The sequence below is a fragment of the Euprymna scolopes genome, chromosome 26 (assembly GCF_053919585.1).
Source record: "Euprymna scolopes isolate OS-2025 chromosome 26, ASM5391958v1, whole genome shotgun sequence".
In the NCBI taxonomy this organism is placed as follows: domain Eukaryota; kingdom Metazoa; phylum Mollusca; class Cephalopoda; order Sepiida; family Sepiolidae; genus Euprymna; species Euprymna scolopes.
This window is the reverse complement of record NC_136507.1, coordinates 78,388,380-78,403,242: the sequence shown is the minus strand read 5'-3', so window position 1 is coordinate 78,403,242 and position 14,863 is coordinate 78,388,380.

Below are 14,863 nucleotides of genomic sequence, written 5' to 3'. Positions count from 1 at the left end.
GATTAAAGGAGTGCAGGGAGTCTGTGAGAGATGATGAGAGGTTTTGGAGGAGTAAGTAAGTTAACACACCAGAGTTGATTAGTCAAATAAAGAATTTCATAGATAAAGACAGTCGTTTGTCGATAAGTACTATAAGTGCAATTTGATGCCAGTGTGGGAACTGCACAAACGATTATTCGCAAGAAACTGAAGCTGCAGAAGATTTGCGCGAATTTTGTTGAAAGGATTCAGTCTACAACTTCATCCTATCATAGACTTTTTGACCAAGATGGGATTCAAGATAGCTTCCTCGCCCTCCCTAGAGTCCAGATTTTGCTCCCAGTGACTTTTGGTTATTCGCTAAGCTCAAGGAAAACATTAGGGGCTGCCGTTATGAGACAACTGAGGAGATGTAAGACCCTGTGACGAAGGTCATTGACACTCTCACACAAGAAAACTTCAATGGGGCTTTCCAGAAATTGTTAGAACGGTACAACAAGCACATTGCAGACGGAGGAGAATACTTCGCAGGAGACTAAGGTTTCATGTGTGTACTGTCAATAACAGTCACCATACTAAAAAGTCTGGAAACTTATTGAAGATACCGCGTATGTTTATTTTTATCGTTTCATCGTACTTTGATACGTTTAGGTTTCGATTTCTGCGACTTCATCAGATACACTTCCTTATTAAACTAGTTAAAGTATCTACTAGTTTGGGAAGTGTGTATGTAGGGATGCGAGGATTAATGGTTGGTGTTTTAGTACTGGTAAGCAACGTTTATTAGTGGGTGGGAATTAGAAAGAAAATAACCACAGCCAAAAGTATCCTCTTCCTCTTCCAAGATAACATTCCACGCATGGACTATTGTTGCCAGATCTGGGCTTGTGCATCTACCAACAGCCTTTCACACTTATACAGAATTCAATAAAGAGTTCCACATCAAATACGTTCCGCATTATTGGCCAAGCTTAAACCTCTACCACATCCTCTCAATATTGCGGTCCTAGTCCAGTTTTAAAAATTACTTTAATGGAATGTGTACTGATGAACTCATAGCACTTGTGCCCCCTCGGCGTACATACTCTCGACTCACCCTATAAGTCATCCTCATATCTCTTAAGGTCCCTAGATGCCAGAAAGTCGACATATATATTCATTATGTAATTGTCTGCTCGTCGGCGTAATGTCCTTGATGTAATTGGTCACTAGTCGACATAGATTTTTCTTATTATTCAGTCTCCACCCCAAACAAGGTACAGTGCCACTTTGAAGTAGGGGGCTACTATCGGGGACATAAGTTGTACTGGTGTTATGAAGGGAGATGAGTAGCAAGATGTCTATTCACATTACACTTGAACTTCTGCATGTCAGTACAGTTTGGAAAGCAGGCTCCTGGAAGGGAGTCCCAAAGTCTAGCAGTTCTAGGGAATAAACTATTGGAGTAGAAGTCCTTCTTACACCTCGGAATCTCTAATATGAAGGGGTGGGATTTAGCTGCTTGTCGGGTTTGTTGGGGGTATTCACGTCGGGGGTACAAATACTTGTAGACCAGACAGAGGGATGCAACATTTCGTTGATGGGACAGAGGCTGAAGCTTAGATAACAGTTCAGGGCCTATCAGGTTGGCGACTCTCTTTTGAACCTTGTCCAGGAGTGAGAAACTAGTAGCAGATACACCAGCCCAAATATGACAACAGTACTCCATACATGGGCGAATGCTGGCCTTATAGAGGTACAGGATACTTTCAGACGTAAGTAGTTTTCTAGCACGGTAGAGAGAGCCCACCTTCTTCGCAGCAGCCTTGACAATGCTCTCAACGTATATATTCCAGTTCATGTTCCCTGTAAACGTTAGGCCGAGGAGTTTAAAGGAAGTATTTTCGGGTAATGTGCTCTTGGTCATTGCTAGTAGTGCTAGATGGTTTTATGTTATTCACTAGTCGACATAGATAGTTTTTATGTAATTTTCTAGCCGTCGATGTATATGAGCACGATTCAATTGTTCACGATTTGAACATCGTGAACGATTACATCAGGGACATGTACATCGACTAGTGGACAATTACAACATAAACCTATACGTCGACCAGTGAAAAATTACTTTATAAACCTATACGTCGACCAGTGAAAAATTACTTTATAAACCTATACGTCGACCAGTGAAAAATTACTTTATAAACATATACGTCGACCAGTGAAAAATTACTTTATAAACCTATACGTCGACCAGTGAAAAATTACTTTATAAACATATACGTCGACCAGTAAAAAATTACTTTATAAACCTATACGTCGACCAGTGAAAAATTACTTTATAAACATATACGTCGACCAGTGAAAAATTACTTTATAAACCTATACGTCGACCAGTGAAAAATTACTTTATAAACATATACGTCCCCCAGTGAAAAATTACTTTATAAACCTATACGTCGACCAGTGAAAAATTACTTTATAAACCTATACGTCGACCAGTAAAAAATTACTTTATAAACCTATACGTCGACCAGTGAAAAATTACTTTATAAACCTATACGTCGACCAGTGAAAAATTACTTTATAAACCTATACGTCGACCAGTGAAAAATTACTTTATAAACATATACGTCGACCAGTGAAAAATTACTTTATAAACATATGCGTCGACCAGTGAAAAATTACTTTATAAACATATACGTCGACCAGTGAAAAATTACTTTATAAACATATACGTCGACTAGTGAACAATTATATTATTGGTATATACGTCCACTACTAAACAATTACGTAAAAAAATATATGTCGACTAGCGAATAATCGCATAAAAAACATACGACAACTAGTGAACAATTGCTTCATAAACATATACGTCTACAAACAAACCATTATATTGTGGACTTATATACGTCAACTAATGAATATATTTATCGACTAGTTAACAATAATATAATACAAATATACGTCCTCTTGCGAACAATTATATCGTGGTTATATACTGCGACCAGTGAGCAATTTCATTGCGGTCATAAACATTGACTAGCGAACCATTTGATCATATCAACATTCGTCGACTAGTGAACAATTGCATAATAAACGTATACATCGACGAGCGAAAAATTACAACGTGATAATATAGGTCGACTCATAAACAATTACATCATAGAAACATACGTCGACTAGCGACCAATTACATCTATGTCATATAAGTCGACTAACAGATTATTATATCGTGATCATATATGTAAATGTTATACAATGAAAACAAATACGTCGACTATCGAACAATTACATAATGGATATATACTTCGTCTAGAAAACAATAATATCTTGGTCCTATACTTTGACTTGTTAACAATTACATCGTAGTCATATACGTTGACTTGTTAACAATTACATCTTAGTCATATACGTTGACTTGTTAACAGTTACATCGTAGTCATATACTGTAACTTGTTAACAATTACATCGTAGTCATATACTTTGACTTGTTAACAATTACATCTTAGTCATATGCTTTGACTTGTTAATAATTACATCGTAGTCATATACGTCGACTTGTTAACAATTACATCGTAGTCATATACGTTGACTTGTTAACAGTTACATCGTAGTCATATACTGTAACTTGTTAACAATTATATCGTAGTCATATATGTTGACTTGTTAACAATTACATTGTAGTCATATACGTTGACTTCTTAACAATTACATCGTGGTCATATACGTTGACTTGTTAACAATTACATTGCAGTCAGATACGTCGATAAGTTGGCAATTACATCGTAGTCATATACTTTGACTTGTTAACAATTACATCTTAGTCATATGCTTTGACTTGTTAATAATTACATCGTAGTCATATACGTCGACTTGTTAATAATTACATTGTAGGCATATACTTTGACTTGTTAGCAATTACACCGCAGTAATATACTTTGACTTGTTAACAATTACATCGTAGTTATATACTGTGACTTGTTAACAATTACATCGTAGTCATATACGTCGACTTGTTAACAATTACATCGTAGTTATATACTGTGACTTGTTAACAATTACATCGTAGTCATATACGTTGACTTGTTAACAATTACATCGTAGTTATATACTTTGACTTGTTAACAATTGCATAGTAGTCATATACTTTGATTTGTTAACAATTACATCGTAGTCATATACTTGGACTTGTTAGCAATTACATCGTAGTTATATACGTCGACTTGTTAACAATTACATCAGAAAAATATACGTCGACAAGCGAACAATAATATCAAGATCATATACACCGGTCAGTAAACAATTATGTCGCGGTCAAATACGTCGATAAGTGAACAATTACATCCTAGACATATACGTCGACTAGCAAACCAACATCGTGGTCATACACGTCGTTACATAATTAAAATAGTTGTAGACTACCAAACCATTTAATCGTGGTCAAATACATCGACTTGTGAACAGTTACACCGTACATATCTACATCGATTAGCGGACAATAACACTGTGGTCATATACGTCGACTATCTGACAATTACATTATGGGCGAATACGTTGACTAGTTTACAATTACATTATGGACTTATACGTCGACAAGCGAACAAGAAAATAATCGTCGTATATGTCGACAAGCGAACATTTACATCATCGACATATACGTCAACTAGGGAACAAGAACATCAGAAGCACATATGTCAGCCAGTTAAAAAACAGTATATACAATTGAACTAGTGAACAACGTTATTATAGATATATACATAAACTATGCATCAATGAAAGAATAGACGCATGCGTCAAGTAGTCAACACTAAATAATAATGATAGACTCTTTCAATATATCTCTCTCTACAGACCTTAATATTGATACTAAAAATTAATACGCGAATAACATCGATCAAAGAGTCGGACAATCGAATGTTTTTCATAGATGTAGACAATTCCTCACACATCGACTTCCCCACCCTTGCCTAACCAGTCTTGGAAGCCGCTCCTAGCCCCTATCGTAACGGGATGAAACTGAGACGGGTAATAAAGACTATTATAAATAGTCATTCGACCGATTGTTCCCGTGTGATCAACAAAACTATTTTTATTATCAGTCTCCGTCGCCCGCCCAGTCCACCAATCGAGGCGGCCATCTTGCCTAGCCCTAGAGGAAAGCAAATAAATATATAAATAAATAAATAAAAATGATACACGGAAGATCTGGATTTGTTTCTGAACTGTTTCGAAGAGCTACGCTCTGTTTATCATTATATGAGTTGTTCTGCCCTTATTTATACAGGGACTTGCAGCGTAAAAACAGGAAATGCTGGTCACGTATTACTTGCCATATAGTGTGCATACACGACGAAAATTAAAATGAGAAGGGATTATATATATATATATATATATATAGTCTTTGAAGTTTTTAACATTTGAAACCACACAAAAAATTATTTTTTATCATTCATTAAAAAAAACATCTAGTAAGTAAGTCATTTAATCACCTGCAATCACTGCATCAACTCTCAAATTTACTATAATACCAATTTTTATATTTTTTAAGGGATCATCAGTTGTTTACCATGAAACACTGTTTCGGGGATTTAAAAACAAAACAGTGTATTACATCATATATATATAAGTGAACGTGTCTGTGTGTCTGTCTGTGTACATTTCCCTACGCAAAACTCTGTCAATTTTTAGTTTACAGACTCGAAATTTGATATACAGGGTACTGAGATTTGGGAAAATCACTGTGATTGGTTTTCGGCCAGAAATTTGGCTGTTAAGGGGTCAAATTTTAACGATTTGACCTTTGAGAACTCTACCAAACTCCTCTGACAATTTTGAGTCTAAACACTTGAATTTTTAGATATAGGTTTCTTGGACATGGATCTAACTTAATAACTTGATTTGAGCCCAAAACAATAAATATTAAGGGGTCATAATAGGGGTCAAAGTTTTAAAAAATTATCGTTTCTTTTTTTTTTTTTTTTTTTGCTCAGCATACACCTCCAAACAACCAGGCAACGCCGGGCACCCATGCTAGTATAATTATGAAACTCTGATTAGCTTGCTTGCTTGGGCGTTTAAATCCCCCATCCGGTTTGTGAATTCCGGTTTCCAAAAAATAGTCTGCTTACATATTTCATGGCCGCCTTGTCTTAAGTCCGATATTAAATGTTGGTTGTTTTTGTTAATGCCGAATCCAGTTATTTTGAAGACACATTTTTTAATAGAATATTTTTTCAAGTCGGTTTCTATTTAACCCATAGTCGGGACCCTAACCGGTACTACCACTCCAGGTCAGAGTGTACCTGGGAGCAATGGCAATTAAAGGGTAGCTCTACACTCCCCAAAGCCAGCAAGCTGGGTCTCACCATCGGATATAGTTTAAGGTCATATTCAGGACCCCGATATTAAAAGCCACTGCTTCTATTCAAAGCACACACAAGGTCAACAGTATTCTTTTTGTTTTAACTTATTTTAACGTGTTTTCCTTGCAAATAAATGTAATTTAATCATGTTCAGTTAAAAAAATTGATTTAAATATAAACATACAATATATAACTATAATCATATTTATAATCATATTTACTGCTTTTAGTAGCGCTCCTGTGGATTCAGAGGATTTATTTTTCCAGGCCTTAGCTTAAAATATTTTCTCTTCAAGGAGGGGGTATAAACTTGGTATTAGTAATGCTTTTTAGTATGGCCTCCATAATTTTAATTAGTTCTTGCAGTAGTGCTCTGGGGGCTCTTGAGTTTTATTTGTTCACTCATCATTTAAAAATATGTTTTCTCAAGACAATAAAAGATAATATAATCTCAAAATAACATTCTTTATTTGGAACATTTTTTATCTTAACCTTTAAGGGCCACCGACTAGACTAAATAAATAATAATGAAAGGGGGGGGTAGCAGACCGAACTTTTCTCAAAATGCAAAGTCGCAATAAAAAAGACAAGAAAATAATAATAATAATTATAATAATAATAATAATAATAATAATAATAATAATAATAATAATAATAATAATAATAATGGCGAGAGGGGTTGAAGGAGCCAACGTCAAATCGCGAGAGTAAATCAGTTCTGAAAATGGAGGATCAATTTACTAGAACCTTGTATGTGAAACTTAGCTTCTTTTCAAATCTTTAAATATTAATTTTTTGATTTTTTATAATATGGTAGCTTAGTGGACAATAATCCGCAGAAATAGTTGAAAAAAAAAAAAAACGAAAAGGAAAAAATGTAAGAGGTGCCGATAGTTCAGGTGCACTTACATATTTTTTTTTTTAAATATTTTTTACCCAATTGGGGCGTGATTTAAATTAGATCTGGATTTTTAAAAAAATACGTTTTGAAATATTTGGGTGTCATCAGCTAGAATCGATACCCAAACCAAAACTGTAGCATTCAAAGCTGGTGATGTTACCACTGTAACTAGATGACACACATGTTAAAGATAAACTTAGATGAATACAAAAAATGTTGGGTTTTTTCAATTTTGACCTCTCTTTACCCCTTATAAACTATTTCAACCGACTAAAGACTCGGAATTTTTTTTAACTATTTGAATCCCCCTAGCGCTGCTCTACGACTCTTAGTTTTGGAAGAGATGGACTTTGAAAATATGGAAACAGACAGACATAGTGAGTTTTATCTCTCTCTCTCTCTCTCTCTCTCTCTCTCTATATATATATATATATATATATATATATATATATATATATCGTCAAAGAATGAGAGTTCATATAGAAACGTTGTTTTACTTTGAATAAAATAAAATACGCGTCAAATGCGCTTGAAACTAAATTACAACATAATATTAGGAAAATAAGAGCGAGAGAGAGAGAGAGAGAGAGAGAGAGAGAGAGAGGAGTTGAGGAAAAATGTAAATATGCAGATGTATACCGATAGGCGGGTTGGTGTTTCTAGGTGTGATAGAAGAATTGTGCAACGTACAGTGTGTTATTTGTTATGATATATCAATTGGAGAACTTGTTTACGCAGCATTTATTTTTAATTACCATTTCAATTACAGAATAGAGTCTCCAAGACAAATTCTGAAGTAGACAATCACCAGACAATAGTGTCACCGGAGTGGAACCTCTGCTAATCACGAAGATTACGACTAGGAAATGCTAAGACGGATTTCATTCGCTTCTTCTCTTTTTTTTTTTTTTTACGTGTGAGCTAATAACTTATAGCACTACTTCTCCATGTGATTTTTTGTGTGAATTTCTTGTAACGACTAATCGGGTAACAGAGCGCGTATGAGCGCGTGTGATAATAGTTACAGCAGGCGAAGGATAGCTGGCTAACGATGGTATTAGCAGCAGCAGCAGCCATTTGAACCCTATGCAAATTAGCAAGTGTGCGCGGGCTTGCGTTGCTAGGAAAAGAAAATAGACAACACGTTGTCGAGTAGAAAGAAAAACGCGCGACGGGTGAGATGGACGTGTAGTACCATGGTGGCGGCTAGAGACTTTTAAGTTGGTGTCGAGACAGCTGAGTTTTGTTAATCTTATGGCAGACGAAATGAACAGTAAAAAAAAAAAAAAAACACGCAGGCATTGTTCGAAAAGCAACGGCAATACATGCCTTCTACTAAAACAGAAAAAAAAGGCGAATCGGATTTATTTATTTTTGTTTGTTTGTTCTTTTTCGACGGTACTAGACGGGGGAGGGGTCCGAGACATGTTTGAATTGCAACGAAGACGTTACAATCAGTGTTACCAACTTGAGTTTTCAAAACTGTTAGATTTTAACTTTCCGTATTCTGTACAAAATATCACGAATAAACATAATAGTGCGTGTTTTCTATACACATATCTTTTTTTTTTTTTTTTTGCTATAAATTTATTTAAATTTTTATTTGTCAGTTTTAACTTCTCTTTATTTATTTTAAATTTTTTTAAAAAATAATCGCGGATACAAAGGAGTTAATTTCTGAACTCAGTTTTCGGCATGCTTAATGAATAAATGTATAGGTTAACAAACGATGTTTAAAGTTGCTAAATAAGGTTCGGCGAGTCCAGGGGATATCTTAAAAATTTTTTTTTTTTTTTTAATTGAAATGTACAACTACTTATGTACTGTACATGTCACGTACGGAAGAAAGCTTTAGTAATATACTGACTAAAGAGTGGAACGATAAAATTGTCGCCCTAAAGAAAACTCAAGCTTTATTTTAAAACTATTATTGAAAAAAAATCAATTCAGCTAACTTGATTATGTAGTCGAGCTGACATCTATTCAATGTAGGCGCCTTCGGTCCCAATCATCATATTTGTACGGATCCGGAAATGAGAGCATTCCTTTTTCACAAGCGCCGGCGGGAACTTGGCGAATACTCGGCGATCAGACTGGCTTTGCTGTTGTGGGAGGTCATGTCGGTGATGTTCTCGACGTATGACCAAACGATGTAGTTCCGTGGGTTCAGGTCTGGCGAAGATGGGGCCAGTAAGAGAAGGGTACAAAGTCGTAGCACTCCCTCTGATGGATAGAGATCCTAAGCAATTCGCAATTGTATTTTTCGGTCGCCTACCCTGAGGATCGAACCTTCAGCACAATATTACTTTTTATAATTGATTTTTTAAGTACTGTAACTAATGCGCCACAGTACGAAGTTTAGGAATCTTAAACTGATTTTATTTCTAGTTGTAAATATCACTATTTATTACTAATTATTGCTATATATTAACGCATATCTATATATCTATCTATATATCTATAAAAGTGAAATTATCTGTGGGTGTACATTTCCCTAACAAATTACATTGTCAATTTTCAGTATCACAGATTCGAGATTTGACATAAGGAGTATTCAGATTGGGGAAAATCTTTTTAATCGGTTTTCGGCCAGAAATTTGGCTGTCAGGGGGGTCAAAGTTCAACGATTTGACCTTTGAGAACTCTACCAAACTTCTCTGCCAATTTTAGGTCTAAACACTTGAAATTTTAGATGTAGATTACTTGACCATGGAACAACCCTTTTAATTTGATTTGAGCGCAAAACAATAAATGTTAAGGGGTCAAAATTAGGGTCAAACCTAAAAAAAAAATTGACCTCTGCGGCCTCTACCAAATTACTCAGACAATTTTTGGTCTAAACATTTGAAATTTTACATAAAGTGTATTCAGACATAGGACAAGCTTTTTAATCGGGTTTTGACCGGAAATTTGGCTGTCAAGGGGTCAAAGTTCAAAAGCTTTGACTTTTGCGGTCTCTAGAAAATTATCTAGCCAATTTTGGGTGTAAAGATATATATATATATATATATATATATATATATATATATATATATATATATATATATATATAGCACATTATATATACATATGTATATAGGGCCCGAGCAAAGCCGGGCTGAACTGTTAATATATACATATCAATGTTTCTATTTTATACTTGTATATATTATCTATTGATTTATAATTAATGGTTCCCATATCGTATTAAATTCTATACTAGGTCTACTTAGTAATTGATGCTCACCCAGCATGTGCTGCTTCTTTCAGTTGTCGTAATCCCCAGCTATCTTCTCTGTCTATAAGTTTTACTTCGCCCCATAATGGTAAATGGTTTCCTTTTTCCTACCATGATATGGTCAATTTTACCTGATTTTTCAATCTCTCCACGTACTACGGCTTTTCGATGTTCTTCTAACCGTACTTTTAGTGGACGATACAGTTTTTAGTAATGATCTTTTCTGTAGAGGGGTTGACTCTCATAAGCTATCTCCGGAGCGTTGAACCACTCCTGAATACTCTCCTGATGTTATACCGATTAGATATTCGTTGAAGTTTTTCAGACAAGCCCTTAATATATGGTATGCAAACTGTGGTGAGTTTCTGAGTGGTGTCCTTTTGTGTCTGGCCCAGATTTCTTGGAGCTGATGTCCTGCTCTCTGGATGTTTTTTTCGGTGGAGGGTTTCTATTAAACTGTCCATCTCCTCTTGATATGCATTGCTGTTACTACATATTGCTTTTTCCCGGTGTTGTAGGCAACGGACAATTCCTCTCTTTACATCATGGTGGGAGTTGAAGTTTAGTTACTGTCCGGTGAAAGTTGGCTTTCGGTATATAGATGACATAGACCCTTGACCAATGGCAATAGATTTGAAGTAAGTCTTCCATCAGGTCAGGAGTGAAGGTAAGTAATAGAAGCTTGTCGAAGCAAGACGCATGTTTGAGACTGGAGCCATTGATATCAATTGTAAACAAGTGAGGATCAGATCGTTAATAGACGTAGAAACTTGATTTTGGATGCGTTAAAATGAACCAGCCATGTTTTGGTCTATTGTCAAGGTCGAAGGAGATATTTTTGTCGTTGGTGGTCTTCGAGGTGTCACCATATATGTCATCTGCGTATATGTCGACGAATGAAATCAGAATCTGATTTGGTAGCTTATTGATTAAGATAAGGAAGAGACTTGGGCTCAGGATGAATCCTTAGGGAACACCAACGTTTATACTTTGCCTACTTTTTCGGTGTTTTTTTTTTTAATTTTTCAAACGAACTTCTTCATATACTACGTCAGCGATATGGAAGCAACTTCATGAACTAATTTGCATATGTTTATTTAAAAAAAAAAACAAGTGTTCCTTAATTAATTATTCGTTTTTATGTTTTTTTTTATTAGATGATTGGTTTCATTTAACTGTTTCACTTTATTCTATTAATTTATAATTTCTACATTCTGCACAGTTACTTAGATTGCAAGAGAAAAACGTTCTACCACACAGAAAAGTTTTTATTTATATCTATTTATATCTATGTAGCCCTCTCTCTGTCTCTCCCTCTGTATATATATATATATATATATATATATATATATATATATATATATATATATATAGTCATCCACATACAGTACTGTTTCGCTGTTTCAGAGCTCATCAGTGCGGCTAGACAGGCAACTGCCTCAAGCCAGGATCGAAACCCGACCGCCCAAATGACAGTCAAGGCTTCTCACCATTACGCTATACGGATGATGCTGAAAGGGTAATGAATAAAATGAAACGGAGAATTCTGTGTAGCTTAATTGCCATATATATTTTTATAACTTACTACCTAGCTCTACCTATGTATTGAGCACAGTTAAAGTAAATACTGAAAATTTACGCATAAAATTTACGCATAAAATTATATTTCATATATTAATTTACGCGATAAAATTAAGTAGTCACTGACATATATATGTGTGTGTGTGTGTGTGTGTGTGTGTGTGTTTAGTAATGTGATTGATAATTTAAAATTCACATTAGAATTAAAAATTAAAAATCTGTTTCATAAGAATGAACCACAACAAAGTCAGTAATTTGTACGATCGTTTCGGAAACGATGTTTTTATTGTGATAGACATTAAGCCACGGACAATAATTTTGACAGAGTTTTTGTTTAAAACAAAGTCTCCTCATCAGCAAAAGTATTGGGCGGGTTTTTTTTATATGTAAAGGACACCATAAATAAACCTAGCAAATTTTAAGTAAGGCAGATGTATCCGGAAAAAATTAAAATAAAAAGGAAAATATTTAATTGATAAGAAAAGTAATATGGGTTGAGAATAAAAAATAGAATAAAATTATAAATCTGAATTAGGTTTAAATATAAGGTTATGATAATATGGTTTTAATAAAATTTAAGAATTATATATATATATATATATATATATATATATATATATATATATATATATATACATATATACCTTTTAATTGTTCGCCTTTTGAAAATCATTATCGCCAAAGCATTCATTAGGATGTTGATTGTTGCTTATAAATGTACGAAATGTTGAATTTTCAAAAAGAAAGCCAATGGAACATTTTTAGCGGTTAGAATATGTTAGTAAACGCCTAATTTAAAATTAAGCAAATATTTTTTTTAAAAAAGGGGGTAGATAATCTTATTTTTCTAATTAAATTATCAAAGGGAGATAATTAGCGTTCATTCTATTTAGATTATAATATATTATATTTGGAACTTATTGAACTTCGTAGTTTTAATACTTTAGGGTGTCCTAAAGATTTTAGAATATGACGATAGTAAAAATTGAACCACCCTCCTAAATTCAAGAGAGGGGCTTATCTCCTTTGGTTTAAATTTAACAAATATAAAGCACCATAAGTCATTAAAAATGTAACTTATTAATATTCAATCTTGAAATTTAAATTTATCTTGGTACCCTTATTAATAAAATTTTGATCATCAATATTATTATTTATATAAGTTTATCTGATATATTTACCATTATTGTATATTATTTAAATATATATTTAAGCTTAACCTATACCATATTTATTCATTTAAAAAAAATAAATAAAGTATTAAAACTACTAAGTTCAATAAGTTCCAAATATAATATATTATAATCTAAATAGAATAAACACTAATTATCTCCCTTTGATAATTTAATTAGTAAAAATAAGATTATCTTCCTTTTTTTTTAAATATTTGCTTTTTCCAATTTTTAATTCTAATTTGAATTTTAAATTATCAATCACATTACTAAATATTGAAGTAGCTCTAGGATATTTGCCTATCCAGTTTATTATATATCTGAATTACAACGAGCACTATTCTTTCCTTGTGTTTTAATTAAATTAGTAATTTTACTATTGCATTAAAATACACTCTGCTCTTTAGACTACTGTTCTAACCCCCTTTAAATTATATATATATATATATATATATATATATATATATATATATAACTACTTCATTTACTCACATAAACCTAATATACGAAAGTATAGATTTATGCGTAAACTTTAAGTATTTACTTCAAAAGTGCTCAATACGTAGGTAGAGCTAGTTAGTAATTTATAAAATATATATGGCGATTAAGCTACACTGAATATTCTGCGTTTCGTCCACTATAGGATTCGTCAGGCTTATGCGCATAAGCCTGACGAATCCTATAGTTGATGAAACGCAAAATATTCAGTGTAGCTTAATCGCCATATATATTTTATAAATTACTATAAATATATATATATATATATATATATATATATATATATATATATATATATATATATATATATATATATATATATATATAGGAGAGAAAGAGAGTTTCAGGAAGAAAAGATAATAATTTGAGATCCTGATTTTCAATCCAATTCCAAGTCCAAGTCATCCCATCTAATTCTCCCGTCTCTCTTCCTCATCGTTACCACCCTTTTCCGATAACCGCGACCGGAAAGTGTTTCGTACTAATTTAACTTTTTTCTGGATTTCCAGGGAGACTGCACAGATATTCATATTTACCGTCCCGAAAATAACTATGAACTCGATGGAACGACGAATTTCCGCGCGCACCGACTAAAATAAGACGCTTTCTGGGAAAATTGGTCACACAATAATCGCTTCCATTTGATTCGCGAACACACTCACGCGTGAGCGCGAATCCTGCATGTGTGTGGATCAGGCATGCGCCGCAAAAATTCCCTTTCTCTCAAACCTCTTCGCCGTCTTGTTTCTCGACCGTGTAAAACGCGCGCACATTCAGACGCATACGCCTCTACCTCTCTCTATATATAATATTCTGTATGAGAACCCTTCTCTTAAGCTGTTGACTAGGTGATGCGGAGGGAAGAGGATATCGGCTTTACATACCGAAACTTTAATCTTAATTCTTTGGAATGTCCTTGGAAAAATTGAACCTAAAATTCCATGCTTATATGTTGTCTATGTATAGATACACTTAAAGTCATAGATAGCTTCGTCCCGAAAAGCAAGAAATATATATATATATATATATATATATATATATATATATATAAACAATATGATATAAATGCGGGAGTGCCCCAGGGTTCTATCCTTGGACCTCTATTGTTCCTGATATTCATAAATGACCTCCCCGACGACATTGCCTCTGAGATGGGTATATATGCTGATGACAC